Here is a 19372-nt window from a genome sequence, read left to right on the forward strand (position 1 = left end):
TGCAAAACTTTTATAGTTAATGCTACTGAATTTAAACCTAAAAATGGTAAATTTTATGTTAGTATATTTTTTCAGAAAAGTTTTAAAGAAAAAAAAATAGAAGACATCTATATGGAGGAAAATATCAAACAAAATGATTAACTATGAAGAAAGTATTTGCAATTCATATCCTAAAAAAAATGAAGACAAAGAGGTCCTCTAACAGTGAGACAAACGCAACAATCAAATGGAATAAAGGGAAAAAAAATAAAAGGAAACAGTGCACGTGAAAAGGAAATACAAATGACTCTTAAATGTGTGAAATATTTAACAGAAATGTATATTTAAATTCTAAAGGACCACTAATTCTCTCCTACCTTTTGATGGACAATGATCAAAAGGTCTACACCATGGTTAACTGAGCTCTCAGCTGATACTCTCAGTTATCAACTGATCATTGATAACTCATGCACACTGCTAATGAGTATGAAATAACACAATTTCTATGGAGAGCAACTCAAAAATATTTCTTTGACCAAGCAATTCTACTTCTAGGCATCTTTCCTACAAATACATTGTACATTAGTATTAAATACATGTTTTTAAGAACAAAAATGTAAAAGGATATTCATTGAAGAGTTAAAAGATTAAAACACCCTAAATGTCTCTCAACAGACTACTGATAAAGTAAATGACAATAAAGGCAAATGAAGTATTATGAAGCCTTGAAAACAATGAGGTAACTCTAAATGTACTTACATAGTAAAATGTAGTAACCTCCACATAAATTAAGTGCAAATAAGGTACAGAACAATGGATAAACACACAGAGAGTCATACACAAAACAGACATAAATACACAGATGACTGCACAGAATACTTCTACATAAATATCTGAGAAAATGACAACAGTGGTTTGCTTCTAGCGAAGAGAACTGTGTGAATGAGGGAGGGGAAAGAAGACTCTTCCTTCTCACTTTTACCCTGTTTTACCTTTTAAATTTGGTTCCATATCACATACACTAGAATTTGACTGGGATTTCATTGAATTTAGAGATTTAATTTGGAGACAAAAAAATTAACACTTTCACATCATTGAAGTCTTTCCATCCAAATGTACACATCTTTCCAGTCCAGTTTTCTTTATGGTCTATGGCATTATTTTACAATTCCCTTCATATAAGCCTTGCATACTTGTTATAGTTACTCCTGTTTCTTGCAACAGTAAAATTAATTTACCCCTTACATTAAAAATGTTTACACAGCAAATAAACACTATAATGTATAAAATATGCAAAAAGCATTATATATTCATATAAAAATATGTAAGAATTGATATATAACAGTTACAGTTTTACTTTTAAAAGAACACAAATTAAATTGATTATGTGATAATATCCAGTACTTGCAAGATTGTGAAGAAATAATAGAAATGCAGTCATCATAGCAGGCCAATGGAAGACAATTTTGCAGTATCTACTGAAATGTAAAATAATGTACACAAACTCTGATTCAGTAATTCCTATTATCAGAATCACATGTAAAGAGAACAGACATGAACCCATAAAATCTTCTACACAATATATTACATGCAGCATTATCTACAAGAAAAATTGAAAAATTAAAAATTGTTGAACTAAATGTCCATCAACAAAATGTCTTAAACTGTGTTATATCCATACCATGAAATATGACACAACAGTTAAAAAAAACATGGTAGATCTTTTTATATAAACTCAGAAAAACATCTAAAACCTATAGCTAGGAGAAAAAAGCAAACTGCATGCCCTGGCCAGTATGGCTCAGTTGGTTGGGCATCCACCCACAAAGGAAAAGGTTGCTGGTCTGATACCCTGTCAGGGCACATGACTAGACTGCAGGTTTGGTTCCAAGAAGTGTGTATGAGAGGTAACTGATCTATGTTTCTCTCTCACATCAATGTTTCCCTCCCTCTCTTTCTCCTTCCCTTCTCTCTAAAAATAAGAAAATCTTAAAAAAAAAAAAAAGCAAGTTGCCAAAAAGTACATATTGTATACATTTTTAAAATGCACAACAAGTTTACTGTTTAATTCATATGGGTACATGATAGTACATCCACAGAAAAGGATTTGCAGCAATGCAAGCTAAATTGGTAATACCACTAATCTCTGGCAAAGTGAGAAAATGGACCAGGGGACTAATGACAGATGACATAACAGATTATGCCTTCATGCTGCTTATAGTCTAGTAACAAAATTTTCTTAACGTATTTTTGTAAGATGTCTAAAACAATGCTACTCTAGCTTTAGAAGCTAATAGGAATGATGTGATTAATTTATTAAAAATCCATCTAAGGATTATAATAAGAATCTAAACAAAAATCCCTTTTGATATAATAAACAAATGAATAAATCCATTCATTCAGGTTATCTAGGGTGTGGAATTTCTAGGGGGTAAGGAACAATCTCTCCTTGCTCATAAGACCAAAATTTAACTGCAAGGTACTTTCAAGTAATTTTAACTGTCTTTGGGGATCCCATCCATTCCCACAATTTTAAATACCTCAATACCCTAGACTCTTTAATTTACCTCAATCAAGATGTGTAAAAGCCCCCAATCTACCTATTTCAAATTATTTTAACTTGCTTTCGCTCTGTACCTGCCTGCACCTTCTCCAGTCTTTGCCTTTTGGGAAGTTATGTATCTAACTACTCATAGAAATCTGGAGTTCCTTCTTAACCTCTATACCTCTCTTCACTCACAACAATACTATCCATCCCCAGGACCTATTCTACTTAAAACATAAATCTTGAAACTGTGCCCTGGCTGGCGTGGCTCAGTGGATTGAGCACCAGCCTGCAAAACAAAAGATTGCCTTGCCTGTTCAATTCCCAGAGAGGGCACATGCCTGGATTGCTGACTGGGTCCCTGGCTGGGGACATGCAGGGGTTGGCCAATCAATGTTTCCCTCCCTCTTTCTTCCCTTCCCCTCTCTCTAAAAATAATAAAATCTTTTTAAAAAGTCTTGAAACTGTCCACTTTTATCTCTTTTAATACTCCTTTAGCTCTAGAAACTAACCATCATTGTTCTCTGAGTGCCTTTTTTTAAGATTCCCCAATCACTTCTTACATGGCTTTCCAGTGTACTTAGGATAAAACATGAGATTCTTCCCCTGATCTGTAAGATTCCTGGCTGATGTGACCCCCGACTGCATGCTAGGTTCGCTTTCAGCACCACTCTTCCCCACATTGTTCATTAAGCTTCTGCTTTTAGCAGAAGCCTTCTTTTAGTTTGGGGAGGACCCAAGATCCTCCTTACCTCAGAAGGCCTTTGCACATATTCTTTCTCTGCCTAAAATGTACCAAATGTTCCCTTCTGAACTCCTTCCCAATCTCAACCTATTTTTTTATTATTTTTTTTTATCCCCACCCAAGGAAAGAGAGAGGATCATCAATGAGAGCAAAGCATCAATCGGTTGCCTTCGTACATACCCAGTGGGGATCCATGCTAGGATGGGGATCCATGCCAGACAAGGGGGAGGGGTGGAGGTCACATGCACCTACACCTGGACCAGGAATAAACCAGCAATCTAGGTATGTGCCCTAACCGAGAACAGAACGCACAACTCTTCAGTAATAGGATGATACTCCAACCACTCAGGCACACCTGGCCAAGGCCCTAGTCTCAGCCTAAAACTCACTTCCTTGAGATCCCACCCTCTCAAACACTTCACTAACCCCTCCCTGGTCTACATTAGATCTCCCTTGTTATACACTCACATCATCACTCACACCTCCTCAACTGCACTCACCCAATTTTCAATTATATCTATAGCAGCTGTAATCTGTATCGCCCATTAGACTGTGTGTTCCATGAGTACAAAGACTGAGGTTCTTATTGCCTATCACCATGTCCCCTGAACACAGTTCCTGGCCAGTAAATGTTCACTAAATATTTTTATCTAATAAAGGGAAACAAATGACTTTTCTGAATTGGGTGATTGTTTTTTGCTGCTAACCCCTCCACTATGTCCCCACAAATGAATTCTAACTATACCCCTCCTTCCCTTCCTGAGAGCCAAAGGACAATACCTTCACAGGGACAATCCCTGTGGGGAAACCAGTTTCCCCATTATAAGACAGAAAATTATGAGAATTTCCTCAAAACATACAACAAGAAAAATATCTTTGCCCTGTCTTTGGTCATGGTTTTTTATTACTTCCATATTCAATCTCCATGATTAGTAGATTAGTAGAAATATAGCCTTTCTTAGTACCTAATAAAAGGTTTTCATACCTTATCCCTCTTTAACCCTTAACCAAAGCAGCTAAAGGAACCCAACTTCTTTCTCCAAACATAGTTTAAAAACTAGGAGAGCATTAGCGAACCTGAACCATATATATTAATTCAAAAACAAACATTTATTTATTCTTATGATACTTGGTCCAAGCTTATGACCTAGTTTAGTGACTGTTTTTTTTTTAATAATTTTCTTTAAAGATTTTATTTATTTCTTTTTAGGGAGGGAGAGAGAGGGAGAGAGAGAGAGAAACATCAATGTGCGGTTGCTGGGGGTTATGGCCTGCAACCGAGGAATGTACCCTGGCTGGGAATCGAACCTGGGACACTTTGGTTCCCAGCCCGCGCTCAATCCACTGAGCTATGCCAGCCAGGGTTTAGTGACTGTTTTTAATTCCAAATTCTCCCTGCAGTTTAAAGATGATGACACAGAGGACTTAAAAAAAATAATAGCAACCTTCTTTAGGTCAATTTAAAAGTTCCATGATTAAGACCTCACCTCACCTAGAGGACTTTTGGCCAAGATGGAGGCATAGGCAGACACATTGTGCCTCCGTGCACAAACAAAATAGGGACAACAACAAATTTAAAAACAAAAGACAACCAGAACTGACAGAAAATCGAAATATATGGAAGTCCAACATCCAACAAGTTAAAGAAGAAAACATTCACGCAGACTGGTAGAAGGAGCAGAGACAGGCAACCGGGCAGAGAGGACTCGAGGCAAGGCAGTGGTGGCTGGAGGACTGGTGCTGGCAAGGCAGTGGCTGGCAGACCAGGCAGTCCCAAGTTCTCATGCACATAAACCAGGAGGAACAACTGGGGAGCAAGACAGACCTCACAACCCAGGGTTCCAGTACAGGGAAATGAAGCCGCAAAGCCTCTGATTAAAAATACCTGTGAGGGTTGAGGTGGTGGGGTAAATACCCAACCTCCCAGGAGAGTTCACGGGAGAAACCCACTGGATCCTGGAATGTACACAAACCCACCCACCTGGGAATCAGCAACAGAAGGGCCCAATTTGATTTTAGGTAGTGGGGGAAGTGACCAAAAACTGTTAGAGAACCGAGTAGGAGGCACTGTTCCCTCAGGCCCCTCCCCCACAGACAGCGTCACAAAGCAGTCTTGGGAATTGCCCCACCCTGGTGAACACCTAAGGCTCCACCCCTCGTACGTAACAGGCACTTCAAGACAAAAAAAAAAAAAAATGGAACAAATGAAAGAACAGATCAAAGCTCTAGAAAAAATACAACTAAGAGACAAAGAGATAGTCAACCTATCAGATGCACAGTTCAAAACACTGGTAATCAGGACACTCACAGAAGTGACTGAATAAAGTCACAAATTAGAGGGAAAAATGAAGGCCACGCTATGTGAAATAAAGGAAAATGTACAGGGAACCAACAGTGTCAGGAACGAAACCAAGACTCAAATCAACCATTTGGAGCAGAAGGAAGAAAGACACATTCAACCACAACAGAATGAAGAAACAGGAATTCAAAAAAATGAGGAGAGGCTTAGGAACCTCCAGGACATCTTTAAACATTCCTACATCCAAATCATAGGGGTGCCAGAAGGAGAAGAGGAAGAGCAAGAAACTGAAAACTTACTTGAACAAATCATGAAGGGGAATTTCCCCAATCTGGCAAAGGAAATAGACTTCCAGGAAGCTCACAGAGTCCCAAAGAAGTTGGACACAAGGAGGAACACACCAAGGCACATCATAATTACATTATCCAAGATTAAAGAGGAGAGAATCTTAAAACAATAAGAGAAAAGAGACAGTTACCCACAAAGGAGTTCCCATAAGACTGATTTCTCAAAAGAAATATTGCAGGCAAGAAGGGGCTAGAAAGAAGTATTCCAAGTCATGAAAGGCAAGGACCTCCATCCTTGCCTTTCTATCCAGCAAAGCTCTCATTTAGAATGGAAGGGCAGATGAAGTGCTTCCCAGATAAGGTCAAGTTAAAGGAGTTCATCATCACCAAGCCCTTATTATATGAAATGTTAAAGGGACTTATCTAAGAAAAAGATAAAAAATATGAACAGTAAAATGACAACAAACTCAGTTAATTAATTGGTTAATTAACAACCGAACCTGAAACAAAAACAAAAACTATGCAAACAACTAGAACAGGCACAGAATCACAGAAATGGAGATCACATGGGGGGTCATCAGCAGGGAAGGGGGAGAGAGGGAAAAAAGGTACAGAGAATAAGTAGTATAAATAGTAGGTAGAAAATAGACAGGTGGAGGTTAAGAATAGTATGGGATATGTAGAAGCAAAGAACTTGTATGTAGGACCCATGGACATGAACTAAAGGGGGGGAATGGGGGTGGGAGGGGGTGTGAGGGCGGAGGGGAATAAAGGGGTGAAAATGTGACAACCATAACAGCATAATCAATAAAACATATTTTTTTAAAAAAAAACCTCACCTCACCTAAAGAAACAGCAATATTGTCATCAATAAGCCAATGGGCCCTTGCTAAGTGGTTCCATTTGTTGGTATGTCCTCCCATACACCAAAACATAGCAGGTTAAATTCCCAGTATGGCACATACCTAGGCTGCAAGTTCGATCCCCCACTGGGACACATACAAGAGGCAACCAATCTATATTTCTCTCTCACATCAATGTTTCTCTTGCCTCACCCCTTCTCTCTCTCTTAAAGAAAAATCCTACAAACATATCCTCAGGTAAGGATTAAAAAAAACAAAAATAAGTCAATGGGACCACAAACTCAAAAAGGCTGAACTTAAGGCTGAAGTACCTGAACTTCAGGTACTAAGGACTAAAGTAGTCCTATTACTAAATAAAATTTTATTTGTGGTCCTAGATAAAATTTATTTATTTAGTAATAAATTATTACTAAATAAAAATGTATGACCTCCATTTCATGAGACTCAAATCTCATGACCATTCTTATCAGCATTCTTTCCCAGAGATACGTTCTTTAGATGTTCACTTACTGGTCTCAAAAATCAAAGGATCAGAAAAAGAACATGGACTATACACCAAAGGAAATCCTTGGGTGTTTTTTTCCCTTAGGAGACAAACTTCGCAAAGTAAATAGTCAATCCTACCTATCATTTACAACTCGGTGTAGTTTTGTTTAATTATCTAGTAAGTATTATAAGCTCTGAAGCAAAGGTGCTCATTAAGTCTTACTTCATTTCTCTCCTTCATTCATTCCTCATAACTTGAGCTCTACTTTTGTCTCTCAATTCTATCACACATTTAATACAATAATAACAATTACCATTTATAAAGACATATCGATACTTGGTACCACACTCATTGAAACTACCTTAATATATAGGTATCTTAAATATATGAGGGGGACCCAAAAAAGACCTATAAAAAATTGTGTATTTGTTCTTACATGTGTAAACTTCAATCACCTTCAAAGTACTCTCCATTTGATGTAATACATGTATTGAGATGTTTTTTCCACTGCTCAAAACAATTCTTGAACTCATCAATTTTGATGTCTTTTAGTGCTTCTGCCATTTTTTGTTTCATCTCTTCCATATCAGCAGAACATTTCCCTTTAATGACTTTTTTAAGGAGCTGGTGGGGGGGGGGGGGGGGGGGGGGGGGGGGGGGGGGGGGGGGGGGAGACAGAAAAAAAGACACTCCGGGCAAGATTGGGTGAATAGGGAGGGTTGGGCACAGGGGACATGCATTTTTGGTCAAACACTGCTGAACACTCAGTGTGATATGGGGAGGTACACTTGTAAATCACCCATGATGAAATGGGCAAATGCGCTGAAAGAGTCTTCAAAAAAATTTCACTGAAACTGAACGCAAACTCTCACAACAATGACAACTGGCACACTGATACAGATGGGTTCTTAGAACACTCACGTAGGAGGGAGGCCTGTACTATAAGGGGCCCGCCCTCCAGAAGACAATTCTCATTTATGGGTTTCCCCCTCGTATTATGACCCCATTTTGTAGATGGTAAACTATTGTGTTATCAGATAACTTTCCTATGGCATACAACAGGCAAAGCCACGGTTTATACCTAAAGTCCATATAGCTTTCATTGTACCACATTATCCCTCAATCATATAGAACCAAGGTTGTGAACTAGTCTGATACACTGACCACTAGAATTCAAACATTAATCAGCTGAATGCTTTTACAACATATAAGGATAGGTAAGGGATTATAAGAATTATCACACCTGCATCAAAAATGTCAATTGTTGGTAATAGTCTATATGCAGACAAATAAGAATATATTTTAAAATGCAAACACTGAGCCCTGGCTGGCGTAGCTCAGTGGATTGAGCGTGGGCTGGGAACCAAAGTGTCCCAGGTTCGATTCCCAGCCAGGGTACATTCCTGGGTTGCAAGCCAGAACCCCCAGCAAACGCACACTGATGTTTCTCTTTCTTTCTCTCTCTTTCTCTCTCTCTCTCTCTCTCTCTCTCTCCCCCTCCCCCTCCCCCCCTCTCGCCCCCCTTCCCTCTCTAAAAATAAATAAATAAAATATAAAAAAAAATTGCAAACACTGGTCTCAAAAGAAATGGATTATGGGAAACTTTCATTTATCACCTCATATATTTCTTTACTACTTGAAGATTTTAAGAGCATCTTTTATTTTTATAAGCAAAATATTCTTCAGAACTGTCCTGATACGCATACAACTATTTCTGTATGTCTATTATATTTGTTTATATTTATTCATTTCCAGATTCTCTCCCCTAAACTGAACACTGAGAACACACCTAAAAACACAGCACATTTCCTAATGGATTTCTTCTTTTTAAAGTCCAGACTAGTTTGTATTTTGTTTCATAAGCCAACAGGAATCCCTCCTCAAGTTTCTGCAAAGTGACTGATCCAATCAGTTCAGGCTGGGCTTTTGAAAAAATTGATCTGGCAGTAGGCTAGAATAAGGAACAGGGTGCATGTGCACTATAAATACACATAACACCCTATATTCTAACACAATGAACTATGGTTCAAGTACAAAACAAGGAATAGCTAATTATCTTGGGAAATAAGGACACTTAAATGTCTCAACATTTTGGGGAAGTGAAGGAGAAGGTAAGTATAAGAATAAAACCATATTAAGTTCAAAGTCCCAGGAGTCAAGAGAGTTTCAAAGAATATAATAAATTTCAAGTGTTCTAGAATACAAAAAAAAAGAGGCACTTGTAGATTTGACAAAAAGTCACCAGTGAACTGAAAAGGAGCACATCTGGTATAGTGTTGAGAGTACAAGTCAGTGAACTTCTTTTGAAAAGTCTGGGAAAAGGAAAAAGTTTGTTTTGGAAAAGTTGCTTAGATTCTGGAGTATAGAGCACTTTAGCCCACTTTTAGGCTAATAAGGTAGCTAAATAAGGGAAGCTGTTGATATAATCCTCCTCTTTACTCTAAGATGAGTATTCAGTGCGTTTACTGTACTAGTGGTAGCAACAAATTCATATTTGGTCCATACAGATAACTGTAGCTGCTGCTAACTGAGCAACTACCATTGGCCAGTCACATAGCCTATAATGGTGTTAATCCTTATCTCATAAGCAATCTTAGGAGAGCAGGCATTAATTACTATACTCATTTGTCAAAATGAGTAAAATAAGGCTCAGAGGTGAAATGACTTACCACAGATCACCAACTTGTAAATAGTAAATCAAAACTGGGTTTTAACAGTTTTATTGAGGCATAATTTGCATACAATAAAATTTACTTATTTTGTGAAATCTTTGAAAAATTTTAGTAAACTTATGTATTTACAGTCATTACCACTATATAGTTTTAGAACATTTTCATCATCCCAAAGTTCCTTTGTAGGCAAGACAAATTTGAACCCCAACCCAACTCCAAAACTCCTGTCATATTGCAAATCTCCTGTAACACTCAAGTGACAAAAATTGATTTCACCAGAACTGCAAAATTAAGTCTCACTAGATCCCTTTCCATATGAAGTTCCAATATACCATTAGAACCACACCCACATTGCATCTTTGACCAAATTTTTTTTTAACTAGAGTTACCTCTTTTTTTTTTTTTAAGATTTTATTTATTTATTTTTAGAGAGGGGAAGGGAGGAAGGAAGAGAGAGACAGAAACATCAATGTGTGGTTGCCTCTCGGTTGCCTCTCGGCGTGGCCCCCAATGTGGACCTGACCTGCAACCCAGCCATGTGCCCTGACTGGGAATCAAACCTGTGACCCTTTGGTTCGCAGCCCACACTCAATCCACTGAGCTACGCCAGCCAGGGCTTTAACCAAATTTAAGTTTACTAAAATTTCATATGCCTCAAATAAGTACAGAAAAATTAGACTTAGAACATACGATACTATTACAGATATTGTGTTGCATTTTTTTTTTTTAATGCAAAAGGAGTTAGGAGAAAGATTGGATGAAAACAGCTAGGCAAGGACATCAAGGATGAAAATGTGATGTACAAGCGAAAAGAACAGAAAATAAGAGAAGTCAGGAGTTTGTCTCAAGGAAGACAAAGACTAATTTGAACAGAAGCTTCTCTTTGATGAGCAATGCAAAAACACTGTTCGGAGATACATATGTAATGATTTATTAGGCAGGTATTAAACTTATCTGATTAAGAAACAGAACTAGAGACCGAACTGGTGTAGCTAGGTGGGTTGGACGTCCTCCTGCAAACCAAAAGAACCTGGACTGCACACCAGGTGGCCAGGTTGGGAGCCAATGAGAGGCAATCAACAAATGTTTCTCTTGCACATCAATGTGTCTCCCTCTCTTCCTCCCTCCCTTCCCTTCTAAGAATAAATTTTAAGAAATCTTTAAAGTAAAAAAGAATAGGAGTATACAATATTAAAGACAAAAAACATACAAAGTGAGACAATATTCACTGTAATGATAGTTGTAAAGCTAAGACAAGTTGAATTTCATAGTAATGATATAAAGTAACTAATTAAAACAAGGAGCCCTGGCTTGTGTGGCTCAGTGGATTGAGCGTTGGCCTGCAAACTCAATTCCTGCTCAGGGCACATGCCTGGATTTCAGCCAGGTCCCTGGCTGAGGGCTTGCAAGAGGCAATGAGTAGATTTTTTTCTCCCCCTGTCTTTCTCTCTCCCTTACTCTCTCTCTAAAAATATATGAATAAAATCTTTTAAAAGAAAAAAAGAAAAAAACAAGGACCAAATTTCCAATACTTCAAAACAAACAAACACAGAACCATGAACATATAAGAATTCTGGTATCATATTAGGGCTAGAAATAAAACAAATTAAAATAATTTAAAATAAAATATGACACCCTGGCTGGTGTAGCTCAGTGGATTGAACACAGGCTAGTGAACCAAAGGGTTGCCAGTTCAATTCCCAGTCAGGGTATATGCCTGGGTTGCAGGCCAGGTCCCCAGGTAGAAATGCATTGATGTTTCTTTCCCTCTCCTTCTCCTTCCCTTTCCCTCTCTATATAAATAAATAAATAAAATCTTTTTAAAAATAAACAAAAATAAAATAAAATATTATAAGTGTCAAAGAAAAAAATACAAATACAAATGTAAAACCAAAAGGTATAAGAGGACACCAGGTCAAGATGGCAGCATAGGTAAACATTGCTCAACTCCTTGCAAAACCTCATATAAATTACAACTAAAATATAGAACCACCATGAAGCAGAACCATCAGAAACAGAATTGAATGGAAGACTGACAATTACAGAATTAAATAAACCACGTCTATCCAGACTGGTAGGAGGGGCACAGACGTGCATTGGGCTGGTCCCACATCCACAGGTAGTGGATAAAACTTCATGAGGGTTATCTCAGGAGTGAGAAGTCCCAGACCCACACCAGGCCCCCCAGCCAAGGGTTCCACTGGTATGAACATATAAGTCTCCATAACTTATAGTTGCAAAAACCAGCAGGAATTGAATAAGTGGAAAAAATTTCTGGAGTCCCAAACAGTTCCCCCTAGAAAAACCACACCTGTACTTACTCAGATTCACTCCGAGATGCAACACTGAGGTGGCAGCTTAAAAGGCACTAGTGGCATAAGGGGGGGAACTAAAGTGTCTGGCATCAAGGCGGAAGCTGGAGGACAGTTTTCTCTCCAACAGAAAGGTGGGCCAAGACCAATGTCCTGTTTCTGAGCCATCCCCGCACAGAGCCACGGTGCCACAGAGCCATCAGGCTGGTGCCATATCTGAGTAACTGTGATGTTTCCATATGAATGCCTTGGTCTTGGCTCAAGCTTCACAACTCCCTAATTCCTATCAAACAAGCAGTAGCTGGCCTCTCAGAGCCCCTAGCTCCACCCAGTATCTCTTGCTAAGGGGCCCTAGGCACAGTACTAGCAGGAACCTGTCTAGATTCACTGAGTGGGGGTACTGGGTAGGGCGGGTAAAGGAAGAAATACTGGAACTGTAATAACATAAGCAATAAAATATAATTTTTAAAAAATGTATAATTTCAAGAATAAATGACTTCTGCACTGCCATGACTGATTAGCGTGAACTATTCTTAGTCTGATCCAGCTCAATAGTCCAAAAAATGCTCTTCCTAGGCCTCTTTGAAATGAATGATTTATAAAATTATTCCAGCATTACAAGAAGTTTTTTTAATGTTGTAAGTTAGAAAACCATGATTTCAGTTCCGAATGCTATAAAAATAAATCCATACAAGGTATGTGGGTAATTACAGCAAAAGTAATATACATATGGCATTGTAATAAAGTAAAAAAAAAAACATTTGTCTCACTGAATTAGTCATCTTTTATAAACTCTCTTCTGTCTGAAAACTCTAACCATACTTCACAATTTTACTTAAAATAGCCATTTAAGCATTTTTCCTATCCAATCTAAATTATTTAAAAGTTTACTGCAAGAATTATGACAGATCTTTCACAATTTTTTTAATTTGAGGTTCCAACAATTAATTCAACTCCTAGTAAATTTATCTTAAAATTACAATTTAACATTAACTTTTTTAAAGATTGATTGATTGAAGCCCTGGCTGGCGTAGCTCAGTGGATTGAGCATGGGCTGGGAACCAAAGTGTCCCAGGTTCGATTCCCAGCCAGGGTACATGCCTGGGTTGCAGGCCATAACCCCCAGCAACCGCACATTGAAGTTTCTCTGTCTCTCTCTCTATCTTCCTCCCTTCCCTCTCTAAAAATAAATAAAGAAAATCTAAAAAAAAAAAAAAAAAAAAAAAGATTGATTGATTGATTTCGAATTGGGGTGGTGTCCTATGAACCAAAGGGTGGCCAGTTCAATTACCAGTCAGGGCACATGCCTTGGCTGTGGGCCAGATCCCCTGTAGGGGGCACATGTGAGGCAACCACACATTGATGTTTCTCTCCCTCTGTCTCCCTTCCCCTCTCTCTACAAATAAATAAAATAAAAATTTTTTTTAAATTTTAAATCATACTAAAATAATAATTTAAGGATAAAATATTTTAAATATTTTTAAATTGAGCTATAATTGACATACATTATATTAGTTTGAGATATATTTATTTTTTTAATCTTTAAACTTCAAATTCACAAAAACAAATTTGACTTCAAATTCACTAGGTACACTATTGAAAAAAAATCTAGAACCCCTGGAGAAGAAAGAGAAACCTGATCCTTGACAGCCTACTGATACTAAAGATAATGGTTGAGCCATGGCCAATGTGGCTCAGATGGTTGCAGCGTCATCCCATAGACTAAAAGATTCCAGATTTGATTCCCAGTCAGGGCACATACCTAGTTCGTGAGTTCAATCCCTGGTTGGTGCACATACACGAGGCAACCGATCAATGTTTCTGCCTCACATCAATGTTTGTCTCTTTCTTTCTCTCTGTCTAAAAGCAATGAAAGAAATGTCTTTGGGTGGAGATTAAAATTTTTTTTAAAGAAAATGTTTGAAATTCTCTATAATCTGATAACTTCAACAAAAATAAACAAAACCAAGAACATAAAACAATGAAATATGTCTTTTTAAACCAGATCAATTAAATATTCGTTATTTATTTGTCCTAATATCCCAAGTTTATTTTTAAATCACTTTTTATAATAACAAACACTAAGACCTACAGGACACTAATGAAATCATTAAAAATAAACCCCAACAATTATACCTTCTTCCAAATTAAAAAACATGAATTTCCTTAAATTTTATTACTTCTGCGCTGGCTGGTGTAGCTGAGTGGACCGAGTGCCAGCCTGCAAACCAAGGGGTCACAGGTTCATTTCCCAGTCAGGGCACATGCCTGGGTTATAGGCCGGGTCGCCAACTGGGGGCATGTGAGAGGCAGCTATTTCTCTCTTTCACAGAGATGTTTCTCTCCATTTCCTTCCCTTCCCCTCTCTCTAAAAATACAGACTTTTTAAAAAAATTTATTACTTCTAATTTTCAATGGACTGCTATGAGGTTAAAATAAAAAAATCCCAAACTAGCCATGTGATCAAGAGATTTTGCACACCCCTCTAAACATCTTTTTAACTCTAAATTAATTTTTTAATAGTATACAAAAATTTCTTCTAGACTTCCAAATACTTCAAGTATTATTAAAACTTGGTATAAAAATTAATATATTTTAAAATATGCAATAAAACAAATATGCTGAAATGTGTTTTTAATCCAAATTTTAATTCACACGGAGCTGACCAACTTATCTTTTTTTTTAATTATTGATTTTAGAGACAGAGAAAGAGAAAAACATCAATTTGTTGTTCTACTCATTTATACATTCATTGGTTGATTCTTTTATGTGCTCTGACTGGGGACTGAACATGCAACCTTGGCATATCCGGACAATGCTACCTGGCCAGGGGAAGATGACCAACGTATCTTGCTACCAGTAAGTGTTTAGTGCTGGCCTCAATAATGCTCTTCCCATCTCTATATTTTAACAACAGAAATCTAAGATTATAAAGTGAGTTGTTTAAAAAGAGGTTGCAAATGTGAAAATTTGCAACTCCAACTATGTAAAACAGTATTTTCTTGCTGTATACAAACAAACTAAAAAATACAAATAAACTACAACTGTTACCTAGGGTCCCACAGTTCAAAATTATGGCTTTATCTAACAGCAGTTTTTCTCACTGACAACTTCATAGGTCTTTACACACTACATAATTTGTGCGTAATTTTAGGTCTGCTTAGTTCAAAAGTCCTGTTCAAGTCTACAAAGCCAGTTCTATGTTCTGACAGAAATAAAAAATCAATCAACTAAAATTTTTTAAAATGGAAAATGCACTGAATCGAAGCCATCTCTCTGTCTACTTGTTTCCCAACTGAAAATGCCCTGCATAAAATTACTGTTCAAGAATCCAATGGGTGTTTGGACTCACTGCATTCCCTAAAAAACACAAGCAAGTTGAATACGCCAAAAGTCTTCTTGTAGTAAGTGTTATTCAATATAATAATAATCCATGTTTCAAATGTTGTTACATGGAACAAAGACAGATGTTATGCCTAGAAAGAGAAACACAAAACTTCTAATTATTCCACACCTTTTGACAACAAAGAGAGAGCTCCAGAATTTCACATATATTCCTTGTATTACAGTAACACTACAGCATCTAATTAAAGGTAAAGATTCACTTTATCTCAAACGCAAAAGTATAATGAAACTTTTAAGACTATAAACACTTATACAGGTGGTATGTCAAAAAATATCCATCAGCACTTGTGTGACATCTAAGTGATGTAGGGACTGTTGTCACCAAATGAGGTACAAAAGTCCAGCCTAAGAGATTATACAAAAGTAGAACATGGTGAGGCCCTGGCTGGTGTGGCTCAGTGGACTCAGCACTGGCCTTCAAACCAAAAGGTCGCTGGTTTGATTCCCAGTGAGGGCACATGCCTGGGTTGCAGGCCAGGTCCCCACAGGGGAGCATGCAAGAGGCAACCACGCATTGATGTTTCTCTCCCTCTCTTTCTCCCTTACCCATTATCTATAGATAAATAAATAAATAATCTTTTTTTGGGTGCGGGGAGAACATGGAAAAGTAGGGAACACCCAGTAACTTTCCCCCAACTTTTTAAAAGGACAGGTGGGAGAGGAGTGTGATACATACTATTAAGAATGCTCTAGGGGGAGGTGGGGCAAAAAAAAAAAAAAAAAAAAAAAAGAATGCTCTAAAGAAAAACCCCATAAGTGTGTATTTTAACTGTCAACATAGTTCATAAGTGTATCTAATACCACCTAACTCATATTAAGTGCCCAATAAATAATAAACTCATTTAGTCAAAGTCAATTAAAAATTCTCAGGTTTTCTTCATCTTGTCTGACACATTAAAACACCATTAACTGGCATTTTTAAATAATTTTTATTCCAAGCTAAATCATTAAGCAAGACAAGAATGACATTTGGTATTATTCTTCCTCTACAAATTAGGAATACAAATAGTACCTATATCACTGGGTTTTCATGAGTATTAAATTACTTAACACATGTTAAAATTAGTTTGGACATGTGTACAAATTAGAGTATGTAAATGATACGTACACAGAGATTCAGTATACTACTCTCACTCATAAATTTGAAAACTTCTAAATCAACTTTTTAACTTAGTTTATAATAGTGCCGACATACAACTGGGGTTCAACACATGCTATTTTTATTACCCTAGAGGCTCCTCGCTAAGATTAAAGGAAATAATACCTGAAAGTGTTGTGCACTGTGCCTATGACTGCTGATCTATTTAATATGAGCTGTCACTTTTAAATCATCCTTTACAATCAGTATTCAGAAAATATTCACCAATTAACTGTCCTCCGACCCTTTTGGGACTTCATAATTAAGTATAAGCTACCATACTTATGACTAGCCTCTCACAGAGATCTTCAAGTTACAGTATCAACTGTCAATGGACTCCAGAAATACAATGTGCCTATAGTGCTAACTTCACTGATATTTTATAACTAATTTTAAATGATGGAAGTTTTGATTGATTATGTTTATGTTACTGTAAAGAACATTATCAGACTGCCTTAAAATAAACAAATTACAAGCATTAAACAATACTCTCAGATAACACATTTAAGAATGACTCAAGTGAAGACTACCGAGCTCAGAAGATGGACAACTAGAGTAACTGAAGCAATGGGCTGGTGTGATCAGCATACTATTGATAATTGGTGGACTAAGAGTATTAAAGGAGTGGACTTCATGCCTAGGCAGACATGAAAGAGATCAACCAACTCATGAACACGAAGAGTCTAAATCTGAGTTTTAAATAAGACACAAACAAAAAGTAAAATGTTTATTTCTATTTTTCCAGTCCTTCAATCAATTATCTATTGTAAAGGTAGAAAAAAAGGTTAAAGAGGGTTGCTTGCATAGCTTTTAAAACAAACTTCAGTTCCCACTGTGGAACTCTAGAGGGCACCAGAAATATGCCCTCGGTCCCTGCAACCCTCCTCTGAGTAGCGTAGCTAGCTGCAGGACCAACGTCTGGTTGCTGAGGTTGGTGTTGCAGCAGCAGGGACATATCTGCAGCGGTACAAATGGCAGTGCCCACTCCCAGATGCCTCCCCAACCATTAACCAGGCTTCGGGCCGGTATGCTCCTCCCCATCAAAACAACGGGAATAGACAGGTCCTAAGGCTGAACCCCTACAAACTGACAACTTCCTCTAAGAGCAACAAATCAGGGGTAAAAGACTCACAATGAGGGTATTTTCCTTCTCTCCGTCTGTCAAAGATGCACCACACTGGGTTGAAGACGATTTCTGCTCCTGGGGTAAGATGAAAAATGAGAATTGTTTAAAGAACAATATATCCAGGTGGGCCAAACAAGCCTTCCCACCAGAAGGAAACAGATAAGGGAATAGAGGTCAAGGAGGTTCGGCTCTTCTGTTATCACTGACCAGCCGAACAATCCCTCAACAATCCCTTGTACGTAAAGCGAAACAAAACGACGTAAAATAAGAATCTGGTACCAAAACCCAAATGAAAGATAAAATCTGGAGGGAGAAGGCGGAGGGCATGCAACCTGCCCCAGGGAAGGGAACGGGGGAAGGGCAAACATTGCCTCGACGCCAGCAAGGGAATAACATTTTCTCCCAAATGGGCCCACCCGGAGCCTCTCCCGTCACTCCAGGCACCAACTCTAAGGTAAGAGTGGCTCACGTCGCCGCTAGGATGAAGTCTCCAATATTTGCCCCAAACGTCTGCCCTGGGCCCGAGACTCGCCCCCCCCCCCCCCCCCCGCAGTCGGAGACCGGCTGCGCTGCCTCCCCGTCCGCCATTAGAGACCCAGCCAAACAATACGTGCGGAGCAGGGCCGCACAGTACCAGGGACGGGAGAGCGGAGAAGAGCCCAGCGCAGACACTGACCCTCGCCCCCAAACTTGGGGGCCCCAACTCCAGCCAGTCCCGGGAGCTGAAGACCGGCCGCCCCTCCCCCACCGCCCCCCGGAGAAAAAGAAAAATGCCCAAGACCACCCCCCCCCCGCCCCGGCGCCCCCCTCCCGGCCTGCTCACCGGGCCCTCCCGGCCTCGCCCTCGGCCCGCAGCCCTCCGGCCGCACGCGACGGCGCTGAGACATGAGCCAGCCCGGACCAACCCCCGGGATCCGACGCGCAGGGGAGACGGCAACCGCGCCGCGGGGGTTAGTCCCGGGCCGGTGGGAGGCTCCGGAGGCCGCCCTAGCTCATCTCCGCCTCCCCGGCAGCCTCCGCCTCCCGAGGCTGCGCTGCACCCACCCACCCCCACTGTCCGCGGGCCCGGACTGGGAAGACCGCGGGGACGAGCCTCACCCGGTTCTGGCTGCGGCTCCGTGAACGAACCTCCCCTCCCCCGACCCACCCCCTTCGGCGACGCGCACAACTCCGCTCGGTCCAGTCTCGGGTTTAGTGCTGTGAGCAGGAGCTGGAGCAGTAGCAGCGGAGGAGGAGGAGGAGGAGAAGGAGGAGGCGTCCGCGGAGGAGGTGGAGGCGGCGGCAAGGCTGAGGCCCAAAACGCCCCGCCCTCCGAACTCCAATTGGCTTGCGGGGAAGGCTGGCTTAGGTGCCCGGGGCACTTCCATTGGTTGGGTCTCCCTTCCTTCAGGAACCCCTTGAGGGGATGGCCCGAGAGGCTCTCCATCAAGCGCAGATCACACCCCCCACCTTTTCGATTCCCTTTCCCCTCCGCCAGCCCGGGCCTTCGCCCCCGCCTCCCGCCCCGCCCCCAC

The 19372-nt window shown here is 39.6% G+C and overlaps 1 protein-coding gene across 3 annotated transcripts in view; it reads right to left on the reverse strand.

Annotated features, from left to right (window-relative positions):
* The window catches only part of ZMYM2 (zinc finger MYM-type containing 2), a 131082-nt gene extending 111926 nt beyond the window's left edge, over positions 1 to 19156 (reverse strand). Inside the window, exons 1-2 of one of the 3 annotated variants that reach the window (XM_028532748.2) lie at positions 18957 to 19156; positions 17865 to 17933 (exon numbers count right to left, since the gene is read on the reverse strand). The gene's annotated coding sequence lies outside the window, so the exon portion shown is untranslated. Of the gene's footprint in view, positions 1 to 17864; positions 17934 to 18681; positions 18865 to 18956 lie in introns of those variants that run through there. The other 2 variants (XM_036018390.1, XM_028532749.2) reach the window with 2 other exon arrangements.
* Between the last annotated feature and the right edge of the window lie 216 nt (positions 19157 to 19372).

Source organism: Phyllostomus discolor, chromosome 2 (assembly GCF_004126475.2).
Source record: "Phyllostomus discolor isolate MPI-MPIP mPhyDis1 chromosome 2, mPhyDis1.pri.v3, whole genome shotgun sequence".
Lineage (NCBI taxonomy): Eukaryota > Metazoa > Chordata > Mammalia > Chiroptera > Phyllostomidae > Phyllostomus > Phyllostomus discolor.